This window comes from Macrobrachium nipponense, chromosome 14, assembly GCF_015104395.2.
Source record: "Macrobrachium nipponense isolate FS-2020 chromosome 14, ASM1510439v2, whole genome shotgun sequence".
In the NCBI taxonomy this organism is placed as follows: domain Eukaryota; kingdom Metazoa; phylum Arthropoda; class Malacostraca; order Decapoda; family Palaemonidae; genus Macrobrachium; species Macrobrachium nipponense.
This window is the reverse complement of record NC_087207.1, coordinates 6241797-6258706: the sequence shown is the minus strand read 5'-3', so window position 1 is coordinate 6258706 and position 16910 is coordinate 6241797.

Sequence of the window (16910 nt, the reverse complement as noted above, 5' to 3'; positions counted from 1 at the left end):
CTTTTCCCCTCATTCACGGAAAAGAAAAATCTCTTTTTATTTCCTTTTCTCTTCCTCCAAGATAAAGAAAATATCTTTTCTCAAAAAAAAGACTACGGGCGTTTCACTTCAATCAGCTGATGTCTTAGCATTCAATGTCAAGGCCAGACTTGTCTTCAACAGCCCGACAAAAAGAAAAAAAAGAAAGGGGGAGTTCACCCACACTGAGAAATAAAAATTTCTCCCCCCCGTTAGAACAACCCCTCAGTCAAGCGGCAGAACAGCCCGAGGCATGCCAGTAGTCCCCCATCTCCCTTAAACAGTGGTCTGAGGACCCCCTCCCAAGGTATACACTAGTACCCATCTCGCAATGCCCTAACCCTCGAGGGTATGCAGTACCCACAATGCAACGTCGCCTCTCTGTGTGGTAAGCAGAAAGTGCTGAGCCCGTAAAATTGTGGCCGCTCTTGTATCCAAGCCAAAATATGCTTATCTAAGCACAGTTTCACATGCAAAAAAACACATCTCTATACACTTCTTATGTGTTTAAAACAAAGACGATACGTCTATCATAAACAGGCGGGAATAAAGAAAACAACGTCACTTCTGCTACTATGGGCAAAGATAAAATGTTTTGACCTCTTGAACGAATCCCATTTCACTGAAATATTTAAACAAAACCCTCCCTTTTGATAAACAATATTTTAACACTCATCCACTCCATGGGAACAAAAAGAACTCGAAATTCTCGTAAAACGCGGCAGTGATACACGCACTAACAACAACACCCGCACGGCCATCTCGGGATGCACTCGTCATTACACAAGCAAAAGTCATACTGGGTGCACCCACTGCTTCTAGGCTGACTGCCTGGGAAAAATGCTGAGTCCAATAAAATCCTTCCCTCCCTTTAGCACAGTTAACAGATAGATATTTTCTCATTTTTTCTCACTAAGTAACTGAAAACTAACAGTTTAACCTCCTTACGCCGATTGGACGTATTAAACGTCGAAGTCAAAATGTCTCCCGTATGCCGATGGACGTATTCATACGTCGGACTCAAAAAAGTTTTTTTAAAAATTCGCGGATAAAAATACTTATAGGCCTACCAGCCGAAAACTTTTGTATCATGCTTTGCGCCTTGGTTGGGGGGATGGCTGGGAGTAATTTCACGGATCAAGGCGTTGTTTGTTTACAATCGCTACGCAGGCGCGTCAAGCGCGAATTTCTTTCTTATCGCACTAAAAAGTATCAGTGACACATCTCGGAAATTATTTCGTCACTTTGACATAATTATTGCACCATTTTAAATTATCCTTTACATGAAGTTTATATATGAAAATGTGCGCAATTTCATGCACAATACAACTAAAAAATACTCATGATTGTAGCTTTTTATCAGTTTTGAAATATTTTCATATAAATAACGATAAGTGCAAATTTCAACCTTCGGTCAACTTTGACTCTACAGAAATGGTCGAGAAACGCAATTGTAAGCTAAAACTCTTACATTATAGTAATATTCAATCATTTGCCTTCCTTTTGCAACAAATTGGACGTCTCTAGCACAATATTTCGATTTATGGTGAATTTATGAAAAAAAACTTTTCCTTACGTTCGTGCGATAACTCTTCCGATAAATTTTTTCGTGCGATTGTCCTAATGTTTTGCAACCCTTTTAAATTTGCCGTTACATAAAGTTTTATAATATGGAAATGTGCGCAATTTCCTGCACAATACAACAAAAGACAACCCATGGTTGTAGCTTTTATCAGTTTTGAAATATTTTCATATAAATAACGTTAAGTGCAAAAATTTCAACTTTCGGTCAACTTTGACTCTACCGAAATGGTCGAAAAACGCAATTGTAAGCTAAAACTCTTATATTCTAGTAATATTCAATCATTTACCTTCATTTTGCAACGACTTGGAGTGGCTCTAGCACAATATTTCGATTTATGGTGAATTTATGAAAAAAAAACATTACGTTCGCGCGGTAACTTCCGAAAAAATCAGAATTTTTTTGTGCGATTGTCGAAATGTTTGCACCATTTAAAATTAGCTGTTACATAAAGTTTTATATATAGAAAATGTGCGTAATTTCATGTAGAATACAACTAAAAATGATTGAAGGTTGTAGCTTTTCTCTTTTTTCGAAATATTTGCATATAAATCACGATAAATAGAAAAAAAACCACGTTCGGTCAAATTTGACTCTACCGAAATAGTTGAAAAAACGCAATTGTAAGCTAAAACTCTTAGGCCTAGTAATATTCTGTCATTTTTCTTCATTTTGAAACAAATTTGAAGTCTCTAAAACAATATTGTGATTTATGGTGAATTTTTGAAAAAATATATTTACCTTCACTCCGCGCGCCGATTCGCGGGCCGCAAGTCTCCGAAATACGTACATGGCATTATCCTAATATTTGCTCCTTTTCATATTAGCCTTTTTATAGAGTTTCATATATCAAAATGTGCGCAAAGTCATGAAGAATACAATAAACAAAAAATAATTGAAGGTTGTAGCTTTTTCCATCTTCGAAATATGTCCATATAAAAATATATATATTAAAATTTTCGACATTCGGTCAAATTTAACTCGTCCGAAATGGTCGAAATCTGCAATTCTAATCTAAAACTCTTACAGTATCGTAATATTCAATCATTTGTCTTAATTTTGAAAGAAATTGGAAGTCTCTAGAACATTATTTAGAATTACGGTGAATTTTTGAAAATAACATTTTTTTACGTCCGCTCGTTATGAATTCGTACATGATTTTGTGATAATATTTTTCCGGTGTTGCTTTTATTGTTTTACAATGTATATATATCAAATGATTGCAATTTAGTGTACAATACAACGCAAAAAAAAAGTAACTGGTTAGCTTTGACCGTTTCTGCACAGCGTGATTTGAATACAATTATGATGAATTTTTTTTTTTCGCTACCATATATCGCATTATTTACATATGATAATGATATTTTTTTTTCATTTCTGATGTGCATTCTAAACTTCAGGCAATGACAAAAAAAAGGAGCCAAAATGAACTCTTAATCTTCAAAAGTACGGGCGCTGTAATTTTTTGAAAAAATTATTTTTTCCACTTCCGCGCTCACTCCAAACCAGGCCCGGCATACGGGAGAGGTTTTGATTTATTTTTTAGGGCTCCGGCGTAAGAGGGTTAACGATTTCTTTTCCACAATCCCACAAAGGCTTTGTTGTTCGAAAACTATCGCTAAGTCATAACCCCTAACTGGTCACCCACATCTCCTCATTGGCGTTCCTAGGCATAAAAAAGAAAAACTTTTATACCCCTTTATGCTGCCACCACTGTAATGGGGGGATTCCCCCCCCCCCCCCCCCCCCCCCATTATTCATTAGGTAAGAGTTGTAGCACGAAAACGGAAGGCAAACTCACACACAGCATTACACACAGCCTCTCTCTCTCTCTTCCTCTCTCTCTCTCCCCTTCTCTCTCTCTCTCTCTCTCTCAAGGCTCCTCTCTCTCTTCTTAATCTCCAACGGAAATCTCTCTCTCTCTCTCTCTAGCACCGACCATCCTCTCTCTCTCCACCTCTTTCTCTCCATTCTAACAGGTTAATGAAAAATGAGAGAGTCGCATCATAACATTAATGTTTATTAACAATGAATAAATAATGGATAATCAAGTCTTACAGACTAACTCAAAAAACCCCGAAATAGTAAAATGTCTAGTCACCAAAAAGTCTACACCCCTCTGGGAACTCTTTGTCCCTCTCCTGCCAGAATCGTCTGTTTCAAAGATACAGAACACATCCCGGTAAGTACACACACAAGACTAACAATCAATGATTAAATATTGGATATCATCATAAAAAATGTGAAACAGATAATAAGCCAGCCTTCGGCTAAAACACTTCAACACTCACCCAAGCAACCGGAACACTTAAACACAGTTAATAAAAACTCCCCGGCAAACACCACGGCATCTTGCCTTTCACTTGAAGACCCTCTGTCAAAATCCACCCATTGACTTGGGTATGAAACTATTAAAGGGAAGAGGCGCACACGCACATACGAACACACAGTTCGTTAGCGCCTCGCAACACTAGTTGCATCAGTTTTCACAAAGGCACTTCGAGAAGAGTTAATAAACTCAGTACATTGACTTGTCGACTAAGCATTTTTATCTCACGCCATCCCCAGAAACTCATTCATCAGGTACTCTCGGGGTAGACCTTGTGGCCCGCCCGCCTGCCTGCACCAGGCCTGCTTGGCAGACCTTGTGGCCCGCCTGCCTGCCTGCACCAGGCCTGCTGGGCAGACCTTGTGGCCCGCCTGCCTGCCTGCACCAGGCCTACTGGGCAGACCCTGTGGCCCGCCTGCCTGCCTGCACCAGGCCTGCTGGGCAGCCCTTGTGGCCTGCCTGCCTGCCTGCACCAGGCCTGCTGGGCAGACCTTGTGGCCCGCCTGCCTGCCTGCACCAGGCCTGCTGGGCAGACCTTGTGGCCCGCCTGCCTGCCTGCACCAGGTCTGCTGGGCAGACCTTGTGGCCCGCCCGCCTGCCTGCACCAGGCCTGCTGGGCAGACCTTGTGGCCCGCCTGCCTGCCTGCACCAGGCCTGCTGGGCAGACCTTGTGGCCCGCCTGCCTGCCTGCACCATGCCTGCTTGGCAGACCCTGTGGCCCGCCCGCCTGCTTGCACCAGGCCTGCTGGGCAGACCTTGTGGCCCGCCCGCCTGCCTGCACCAGGCCTGCTTGGCAGACCCTGTGGCCCCCGCCCCGCACCTGCCTGCACAGGCCTGCTGGGCAGGCCTTGTGGCCCGGCCCCCTGCTGGGCAGACCTTGTGGCCCGCACGCCTGCCCGCACACCAGGCCTGCTGGGCAGGACCTTGTGGCCCGCCCACCTGCCTGCACAAGGCATGCTGGGGCAGACCTTGTGGCCCGCCCGCCTTGCCCGCACCAGGCCTGCTTGGTTCACACCTTGTGGCCGCCCGCCCGCTGCCTGCACCAGGCCTGCTGGGCGGACCTTGTGGCCCGCCCGCCTGCCCGCACCAGGCCTGCTGGGCAGACCTTGTGGCCCGCCCGCCTGCCTGCACCAGGCCTGCTGGGCGGACCTTGTGGCCCGCCCGCCTGCCCGCACCATGCCTGCTGGGCGGACCTTGTGGCCCGCCCGCCTGCCTTGCACCAGGCCTGCTGGGCAGACCTTGTGGACCTTGCTGCCTGCCCGCACCAGGCCTGCTGGGCGGACCTTGTGGCCCGCCCGCCTGCCTGCACCAGGCCTGCTGGGCGGACCTTGTGGCCCGCCTGCCTGCCTGCACCAGGCCTGCTGGGCAGACCTTGTGGCCCGCCTGCCTGCCTGCACCAGGCCTGCTGGGCAGACCTTGTGGCCCGCCTGCCTGCCTGCACCAGGCCTGCTGGGCGGACCTTGTGGCCTGCCCGCCTGCCTGCACCAGGCCTGCTGGGCAGACCTTGTGCCAGGCCTGCTGGGCAGACCTTGTGGCCCGCCCGCCTGCCTGCACCAGGCCTGCTGGGCAGACCTTGTGGCCCGCCCTGCCTGCCTGCACCAGGCCTGCTGGGCAGACCTTGTGGCCCGCCCCCTTGCCTGCAACAGGGCCTGCTTGGCAGACCTTTTGGCCCCGCCCGCCTCTGCCTGCACCAGGGCCTGCTTTGGCAGACCTTGTTTTGGGCCCGCCCGCCTGCCTGCACCCAGGCCTGCTGGGCAGGCCTTGGGCCGCGCGCCTGCCTGCACCAGGCCTGCTTGGAGCCTTTTGTGCCCGCACCATGCCTGACAGCCTTCTGGCCCGCCCGCCTGCCTGCACCAGGCCTGCTGGGCAGGCCTTGTGCCCCGGGCCCCGCCCCCGCCTGCCTGACCCAGGCCTGCTGGGCAGGCCGTTTGGCCCGCCCCCTGCCTGCCACCAGGCCTGCTGGGGCAGGGCCCTTGTGGCCCGCCCGCCTGGCCTGCACCAGGGGCCGGCTTGGGAGGCCTTGTGGCCCCCCCGCCCTGCCTCCATCACCTGGCCTTGGTGGGCCCCCCGCCTTGTGGCCCCGCCCACCCTCCTGCCTGCACCGGGCCTGCTTGGGGTTGGCAGCCTTGTGGCCCGCCCGGCTGCCTGCACCAGGGCCTGCTGGGCAACCTTGTGGCCCGCCCGCCTGCCTGCACCAGGCCTGCTGGGCAGGCCTTGTGGCCGCCCCCTGCCTGCACCGCCTGCTGGGCAACAGGCCTGCTTGGGTTGTGGCCCGCCCGCCTGCCTGCACCAGGCCTGCTGGGCAGGCCTTGTGGCCCGGCCCGCCCTGCCTGCACCGCCTGCAGGGTTGTTGGCCCCGCCCGCCTGCCTGCACCAGGCCTGCTGGGGCAGACCCTTGTGGCCCCCCCGCCGCCTGCCTGCACCGGCCTGCTGGGCACCCTTGGTGGCCCGCCCCCTCCTGCCTGCACCAGGCCTGCTGGGCAGACCTTGTGGCCCGCCCGCCGCCTGCAACCGGGCCTGCTGGGCAGAGGCCTGTGGCCCGCTCCCGCCTGCCCTTGGGCACCAGGCCTGCTGGGCAGGCCTTGTGGCCCGCCCGCCCTCCTGCCTGCACCGGCCTGCTGGGCAGACCTTGTGGCCGCCCGCCTGCCTGCACCAGGCCTGCTGGGCAGGCCTTGTGGCCCCGCCCCCCTGCCTGCCATGCTCCACCTGCCTGCCTGCACCAGCCTGCTGGGCGACCTTGTGCCCGCCGGCCTGCATGCACCAGGCCGCTGGTCAGGCCTTGTGGCCCGCCCGCCTGCCTTCACCAGGCCCTGCTGGGCAGACCTTGTGGCCCGCCCACCTGCCTGCACCAGGCCTGCTGGGCAGGCCTTGTGGCCCGCCCGCCTGCCTGCACCAGGCCTGCTGGGCAGACCTTGTGGCCCGCCCGCCTGCCTGCAGCAGACCTGCTGGGCAGACCTTGTGGCCCGCCCGCTTGCCTGCACCAGGCCTGCTGGGCAGACCTTGTGGCCCGCCCGCCTGCCTGCACCGGGCCTGCTGGGCAGACCTTGTGGCCCGCCCGCCTGCCCGCACCAGCTTGCTGGGCAGACCTTGTGGCCCACCCGCCCGTATCGGGCTGGCTCGGCGGGCCTTGCCCGCCGCCCTTGCAAACAGAAACCCTGTCGTTAGTCTTAGAACTAGAATATGCCACTGAATCCTTTCAATTCTCCTGGGGCTTCTTTTAATCCTCTGTGCCTTTTGTTGGCACTCCACTATTCTTCTCTGAATCCTTTGCTCCTTCTCCTGGCACTCCACCAATCTTCTCTGAATCCTATGCTCTTTCTCCTGGCACTCCACCAATCCTCTCATTTTCCTCAACGTTTCTAAACCTCCTCCCATTTTCTTTTTTCTCTTTCAGGATCAATAAAACTTTAACAAACATTTTGACATATTTATTTCCATCCACCTTTCTTTTCCTTCAACAATTAACAAAGCAAACTTATTACAAATAAACATCAAACTATCCACACAGTATAGTTAAAAACTTTCATGAAATAGTAACCTTTAGTTTTCTGGAAAAGCTAAAAAATAAATATTTGCAGATGACTCCTAAGATCCATTATTTTGGTCGGCAAACTAAAATCATTTGTAAAAGATGGATTTAATGAAAAGAAAAAAGTCCTTTAAACCGCGAGTTTAAACTCGTATTAATTAATGTATAATAACAAATATTAACTGTACAAAAGGAATTATTGTGTAAAATGCCAAAATTTCCATTTTTGTAAATAAACTTTATTCATTTAAATTAACAAAATTTTCCATACAATAAACATTCTCTAAGTTTTCAAATCCGTCTTCGTGAGTCCAGCTTAGACTGGATCGTGCCATTCCTTGAAGATGGATAGCTGCTCCTGCACTTCTCCAGGCATCTGTAATTCCCCTGCAGGTTCTTGAGCTTGCAAACCAATTTCTCCTTCGCTCCTCGCATCTGTCGAACCTCATCTTCCAGCTGGTCCTTCAGTTCGGCCTGTACACCACCAGTCGACGATTTCCTTCCTCAAAAAAGGCATGTCAGCTCGTTCCTCTGAGTTACGCAGCCTAATCTTCACACTGGAGTCCACCCTTTTCCTTCGTCATGTCTTCCACTTCATTCTGCAGGCGCTGGAACCTCACATCGACGTCTTTCCTGCCGGATTCGCGCTTTTCGCTCGCGTCGTTATCTTCCTGGATGAGCTTCGCCATCCGCGCCGCTTCTGCGGTCTTTAGTTGCAGGTCTTTCTCCTTCTGTCGTAGGAGTTTCTGCCTCTCAACCTGGCACTTTACCTCTGCCAACCTACCACAGTCCACATAGGGCATCGTTTCTCTGCCATAAATTCCTTTGTCTTGTCCTCAGCTTGCTGATTTTCTTCTGTCTTGAGGATCTTGTCTTCGAGCTGCTGTTTTTCCCTTTTCTTTTGATCGTTCTCCTTCAGAAACAACGTCTCAACTTCGAGTGGTCGGTCCTCTCTTGCTGCTCTCTCTGGCACTGGATGGTGTCTAGCAAGGCTGCAATTCTCTCGTTCAGTTCCTTTTCCTTGGACTATTCACCTCCATCATCAGTCGTCAGGAGGAACCTCACCAGTGAATAGGCATTCAAAGTAAATACGATGATTATTCTTGGGTTAAGACTTCTCTCCGTATTTCGAACAACATCTGGACAACAACGTCCCAACAACACCTGGAAGCCATCTCTGAAGTGTGTTACCCCGTTCATATACTCTCCTCTCTCTCTCGAGTTTTCGTTGGTTTTCTATATTCCACGAGAGATATTTCGGTTTATCAAAACATAGCAGGAAATATTCTGAAAATATTTTAACTATGCCTTGTCTCTTGGTGTTTATAAATTGCTGAAATCTCTCTCAGGGATTTTTTGCAGTACGTATCTTTTTTGTCTGATCTCTTACTAACTTATATCAGTCATTATTACAAAAATAAAAACACTTGTTGATATAAATAACTTAATTTACAGATCACTTGTCAGTGCCAGTCTTATTATTAATAATACTAATAATTTCAGATCTATTTTAAATGTAATATGATGTAAACAGAATTGACTAGATTGAATAATGTGTACTACTAATTTTACTTCAACATAAATGTCATAGAGGACAAGATATTGCAATGGCGGCATGCAGCTGCCCACGGCGATTTCGCGCATGTCCATTCCATGTTTATAGTTCCATGGTGATATACTAATCAACTTTAATCTCTCTCTCCCTCTCTCTCTCTTGAGTAATGAAACGAATATGTTTCAAGACCACGTTAATTTCTTATTCGGGAGTTACATATTAACCATCAAATACAGTGGTTAATCTCCCGCCTTCTCCACATCCAAGGACCAGTTAGTATAATATAATTAACCTCACATCAATTCACGCTCTGTGGACTTGAAGCTTTCAGATTTAAATCATCGTTTCGTTTTTATACCGGCTTATCCCAAAATTCCCCACTTTACTCTGTGAGTAATTCAGTACTTACAATTTTCTTCAATGACTCACTCCATTAGTGAGTCACAGTTTTTCTTTCGTAAATAGCTCACTGCATACAGTACAGTTTTTCTTTGGCATGTGTCTTTATACCTATAGTTTTCCTTCTGAGTAACTCACTACCTACAGCTTTCCTCTCATGAGTAATTCCCTACCTACAGTTTTACTTCTTTAAGTAATTCACTACCTACGGTTTTTCTTTAGTGAGTAACCAATTACCTACAGTTTTCTTTGGCGAGTGACTCCTGTTAGTATTATTTCGGGAACTCGGTACCCATAATTTTTTTTGGTGAGTAACTCACCAAACATAATTAATACCATCGTCTCAATTTCATTATTTGCAATTAACATAGGCCCTAGCCTCTTCATATAACAGCAACATAAAAACAGACTGTGATGATAATATTATTTTAACTTACTCGATCAGATTTTTCAATTTCCGCGCTGCCTGTATGTGAGCACATGTACGTATGTATGTATGTACGTATGTATATATATATATATATATATATATATATATATATACATAGGTATATATATATATATATATATATATATATATTATATATATATATATATTATATATATATATCATTCAAGCTACAAGGACATTTGTAGCTTGAATGATATATAAATCACCGGTCGATTGTGTAATTATTCATTAATATAATATATATATATATATATATATATATATATAGATATATTTATATATACCTATTATATAATATTTATAAAATATACATTATAATAAAGATATATATATATATATATATGTATATATATATATATGTATATATATCTATAATATATATATATATATATATATATGTATATATATATATATATATATATACATATAAATTAATATAATATTAATATATATATATATATATGTTATATTTTATATATGTTATTATATATATATATATATATATTAATATATATATATTGTATATATAATTATATATATATATATATCGATTATTTATATATAATATAATATAATTATTATATATATAATATATAACACATATATATATATATATATATATATATATATATATATATATATATATATATATATAATATATACACGAGTACATACGTATATACATACATATATCTATATATATATATATATATATATATGTGTGTGTGTGTGTGTGTGTGTGTGTGTGCGTGTCAGATAGATAGATGGTTATATAAAGACACATAGTAGGGGCAAGGTTTCCGTTTTTTCCAGTAGCTACTGTCCGTTTCTTCTGTGTCACATTCTTTGTCAAGCAATAACTAAAATGCAATAATATCCTGTATCCCATTTACAACAGCTCTAAGAAGGGAATGTGGTTTGTGAGGTTGACGTTTTGAGGTTATTATTTAAATTTGTAATGCTTAGTTACTTAGGGGTTGGTTAATTATGTTCATTATATTACATAATTTTTCTACATGGTGTAACTATTATGACATGAGGTTTACATTCGGTTACGTGTTCATATTGGTCTAATAAATTGATTGATTTTTCTGAAGCATTTGGGTGGGGAATGACCTTGCGTATACAACATACAACGTTGCACAAACGTATGCTATCCATTTCGACCTGTCCCTATGCCTGAAGATACGCACGTCTAAGTATATTCATACTCCCGCACATTCACTCACCCAACCACATACGCACTAGAACTACGGGCTGCTCTATGAACAAGAGCCCCTGCAGGCATAAGGCCTACTTAATCTCCAACAACAACAGTACTAGATCGCACACACTATATATATATATATATATATATATATATATTATATATATATATATATATATATGTATATATATATATATATATATATATACTATAAATATAATATATACATATATATATTATATATATATATATATATATATATATATATATATATATACATATATGGATAGATATATCCATATATATATATATGGATATATCTATGTTACAGAATAGTTGATAATTTGTTTTTGAACATAAGGAAATGAAGAAGCATGCAAATGAATAGTTCATGGGTTGTGAACTAAAACTATCGAAAGCCGCGAAGAGTCAGGAGGGCTCAAGACTTCGAGGAAAATGACAGCAGGAGTCTTGGGAATAGTGACGCTGATTAGGAATGGGGAACCCCTTGTGTTCAAAAAGAACCTTTATAATCCCATCTGGAATTTGGATGCCGACTTTCCGAAGAGGTGCTTTCACACTTGCTGACTCACTACAACATCTCCCAGGCTTAATTGGATGTAAAACGAATTAATCAAGTATAATACTATGCAGTACATGTATTTATAAGGTTACATTTATCCAACTGTAAGTCGCTCTTTTTATTTTGCCTTTTGCATCTCATAGAAATGAATGTGAGTTACAAATTATATCAATCACGTTAGAAGTTCTTCTGTACCTAAACTTCTCTCTTACACTCCGTGGCACGCGCGCGCACACACACATGTATATATGTATATATATATATATATATATATATATATATATATATATATATAGATATATATATATATGTGTGTGTGTGTGTGTGTGTGTGTGTGTATGTGTGTGGGTGTAATTTAAGCATGAGTGTGTTCTTGTGCCTATATCGCCTAGGATTATATATAAAAAAAGGATTATTAGCTGCTAAAAATATGAAGTTCTGCCTGGGAGATTTTGTAGTAAGTCGGCAAGCGTGAAAGCACCTCTTCACTTGTGAAACTAAACGTCCAAAAACTCGAAGCACCCAAATTCCATAATGGATTATAAAGGATGATTTTGACCCATTCCAAATCTGAGTCACTATTCCCTGGATGCCGGCTGTCATTTCCTCTTTTTAGTCTGGAGTCCTCCAGACTCTCCGTGAACTATTTATTTGTACGTTTTCTTGCCATTTCGCTATTATTCAACACTATACCGTGTTACTTGAATATTATGTTGTAGGAAGCCCATCTGAAAATTTTAGTGGACTTCCTACCATATAATATTATTATAATATATATATATATATATATGATAATATATATATATATAATAACTAATATCTATATATAGATATATATATTATATATATATATATATATACAACTAATATATATATATTATAATAATATATATATATATATATATATATATATACATATATATTATATATAATATATATATGGGTTATGTGTGTGTGTATGTGTGTGTATACATTTGTGTCTGTTTTTGTGTTTTCTCTTACGTATATAAGTGGGAAGGTGAATATTTGTGGGTGTGTAGGGTATCTTTAGGCCACGGTCCAGGTATAGAGAGAGACTGGGCGAAATGGATTGAATGACGCATCAGAGTAGAAAAAATGTCAGTTATTCATTTTGACGAGTCAATAGTAAAATATAGCAGTATTTTTTCCAGACTTTTGTGTGACTTTTATGTTGTATACTATTTTTCGGTTATATCTTTTATAAATTACTAAAAATATAATGAAAATCATTCCCTCTAGTCGGCAATAGATTAAAATAATTTGATGGTAAAATTGAAATAAATGAAAATGTAGAGGAGTGTGCATCTCTTCGCGGATGACACTCATTTTCGTCAAGAAACGAATCGGATGAGATGTTGCTTCCCTTGTTCATAATAACTTCGTTATTGTAAAAATAGCAATTTTCATCACGGTATTCGATGTCTGAAGAACAAATGTCAAGCTATTCCAATATTTCAGATTATATGGGCAAAAACTTAGGAAAGGCTGATATGTGTGTGTGTGTGTGTGTGTGTGTGTGTGTTCTTGATATGGTCAGAAATGTCTCCGCCTGTATTACTTATGAAATTCTCTACTACGTGTTGAAGATGGACATGAGACATATGCCAATAGATACAATGATTTTATACTCACATCTTTTCTTTGACAAAATAACTATTATATAAATATGTTTAACCTACATAATTTATAATAAAGACTTAATTATATACATAATTTCCGAAAAAATTTGTAAATATTGCGTGTCTGTACACACGTTATCAATGAAACATATTCAGTTATACAGGACAAGTTCCAATTGCTCATATATAATTAGTCAGTGGGTGAACCCTTCAAGAAGACCGATAAACATAGAAGTAGGTATAAGGGAAAGCCAGTGGGTCCTGGGGAAAGCAAAGCACTGTTGTTGACGAACTTTTGACCCATGTAACCTTACTAATTTTCTCACAATCTTGCTCTACATGTCGAGTGCGTGGACATACACACATGATGCATACGCACACACATACATACGTATATATATATATATATATATATATATATATATATATATATATATATATATATTACATATATATATATATATATATCTATATTATATTAATATATATTAATAATATATATATGCGCGCATAAACTTCACGGAGGGTGGCCAGCTCTCACTATCTCTCTTCTCTCTCTCCTCTCTCTCTATCAGCTCATCGTCTCACTTCTCTCTCTCTCTCTCTCTCTCTCTCTCATATTTATATCGTCTCTCAAGCAAGAAAGTTGGTCAGTCGGGTATGTAAAGTGGGGTATATGGACCATTATAATCGCCTGTGTGATAGATAATGTTGCCTTATCATCAGGATTGTCTATAAGTTTTATTTTATAGTTCTCTCAGTAATTTTTTATTTTTTGCATTTTTATTTCAAATTAAATAACACTACCATATATGTGTGTGTGAGCTTTCATAAAGGATTTATTTCTGTAAAATTAGAAATAATTTTACAGAAATAAATCCTTTATGAAAGCTCACACACACATATATAGTAGTGTTATTTAATTTGAAATAAAAATGCAAAAAATAGAATATTACTGAAAGAACTATAAAATAAAACTTAAAGATAAGGCAACATTATCGTACAGGCGATTATAATGGTCCATATACCCCACCCTACATACCCGACTGACCAACTTTCTTGATAGACGATGTAAATATGAGAGAGAGAGAGAGAGAGAGAGAGAGAGAGAGAGAGAGAGAGAGAGAGAGAGACTTCTTCACATGAACGCAGCTACTTATCGGATGATGACTGACTTTCTTTTCCTTTTAGAAATATGGATTACAGTGAAAATGTTGTTCCTCAGTCAAAAAATTATACATTGGATCTGAGGGAAGAGCACCAGTTACTTATTAAATCAAATTTGGGGATGTAGGGCGACTTGGTGACAGTGTTACAAACACGTGAGGAAATGAAGCCAGTTAGAAGTAGCGAGAGGCGACTTTCACCTGGGAAACTCGCGGGAAAAATGAGGTATTGTTTGTTTGTTTATATGGTGTTTTTACGTTGCATGGAACCAGTGGATATTCAGCAACGGGACCAACGGCTTTATGTGACTTCCAAACCACGTCGATAGTGAACTTCTGTCACCAGAAATACACATCTCTCACTCCTCAATGGAATGGCCGAGAATCGAACCAGCGACCACCGAGGTTGGACGCCAACACCATACCAACCACACCACTGAGGCGTGGGAGAAGAAATGAGATAGTCTCGCCGGAAAGAAGCCGAGTTTTTGGCGTAGTTTTGACAATTATTTTCGGAGGTAAATTATGGACTGAATTTGGGGAATTGGGTTTTCTTTAATATATAGATATCAAGCACAGAAAACAGTCCTTGGATTGGTTAAGTTTAGGGGACGCTATATCAAGTTATTACAAAGATATTTACGGTTTTGGGTTGGGCTGCTGTGAGCAGCCCTCAATACCCAGTATGAGAGGGATTGATGGCTGCTCCCAGCCGCCCCAAGACCGGAAAGGGTTAAGGTTAGGTTTGCGGTCCTTAAGTCAGCCTAATCTAAATTAACATTTAGCCAAAAACCTGATCCGAAATACCTAAATTTCAGGCCATTAACGATGGATACGGATTTCAATCGTGAACAACAAAAGACAAGTTGCATAGTCTTCATTCTATAAAACCTGTAATTTAAGCATACAACAATGATTTTTTTCGCGTTGGTAAAATATCATAGCGTCATAAGGATTACTGCATGTGTTTAGAATGCTCTGATGGTAATGCCAGGCATTTTAGTAGGTGGTTACCCCTTCACAGACATAACCTACGATTGGAAGGGAGAGATGGGAAATCTTAAAATGATTCAAAATCTATCATAAGACAATATTAATATTAGGAATATGGTAATTATCTGAAAATCGTGAGCCTGATAAAATGTAAAAGGTAAAAAATTCAAAAAATATTGTGATGTTTCAGGATAAGAATTACTGCCAGAGTTATTTTTTAAAATTCCTATTGACATATGGAATATTTCACTTCATTAATTCCATCACATCTATATAAAAAACTGTGTATGAGACTTACTAGGCTTGGTCTACTTACTATAGTTGCACACACACAAACACATTATATATATATATATATATATATATATATATATATATATATTATATTAACATTAGTACTTCCTTTGGTGTAGAGTTATTACTTCACACAAAGTAGTATTATATCTGAATGGGAGGGGGTCACAAGTGACAACAGCTACAAGTATGTGTGCTGAGCCATTTTTGAACAATTAAACCAGTCATATGGTGCCACTCTAAATTCCTCTAAAAAGCGAAATTCAACATAAGTGTTCTCATTTTAATAGCGTCATTGGTCATTTTCTTTTTTTGCCTATAATTAGGACACTGCAGCCATGTCGAGGTTCGTAGCTCAACGTGTCTTACCATAACTGAATTATTCTTTAGTTGCTGTTGGTTCGTGTGGATGAAATGAAACTTTTATCGGATATGGGAGTTCGATTGATATTAAGACCAAAGTCCCATCATAAAGAGCCGTTTTAACAGCCGCACATTCACAAAGAGATGCTGTATCACACCACAAAGAATTACTGGAAACGGAAATGTGAATGAATTGTTCAGTATAGGCGGCTAACTATAAACATTAAAACATTTTCACCTTCTATTCCCCCTCCCGAAGTTGACGATCATACAACTTGGAGCTCCAGACTCCCAAATTAAGTTGGTCTATAATATCATATCAATTATCTAATCCACTTATTTTCGGCTGCCTCACTCAAATTTATCACCGAGTATCAGGTACCATATTTCTCCCTAGTAATATTTTTACTTTAATTGTTAATTATATCCAGTAGACAGGCATTAACATCACATTATATCCTCACGTCTGTTCAATGTATTTACCATTGCTAATATGATTTATAATGCGTCTCAAACAGTCATAAAAATCGGACAACCGAATGTGCAAATGTGTCAGCTGTGTGCAAGGCATAGGGCGTCAATCACTGGAGTAGCGATCTCCCTGCCGAGAGGGACTTCGGAAGGTCATATTGAAAGGTCTCGGTCCAGGTCTTATTACTATATTTTATTACTATTACTTTTATTATTATTATTATTATTATTATTATTATTATTATTATTATTATTATTATTATTATTATTATTCGACCCAATTTCACAGAGAAAAATTACCTTACGAAAACAGGGCTGAGCACTCCAACC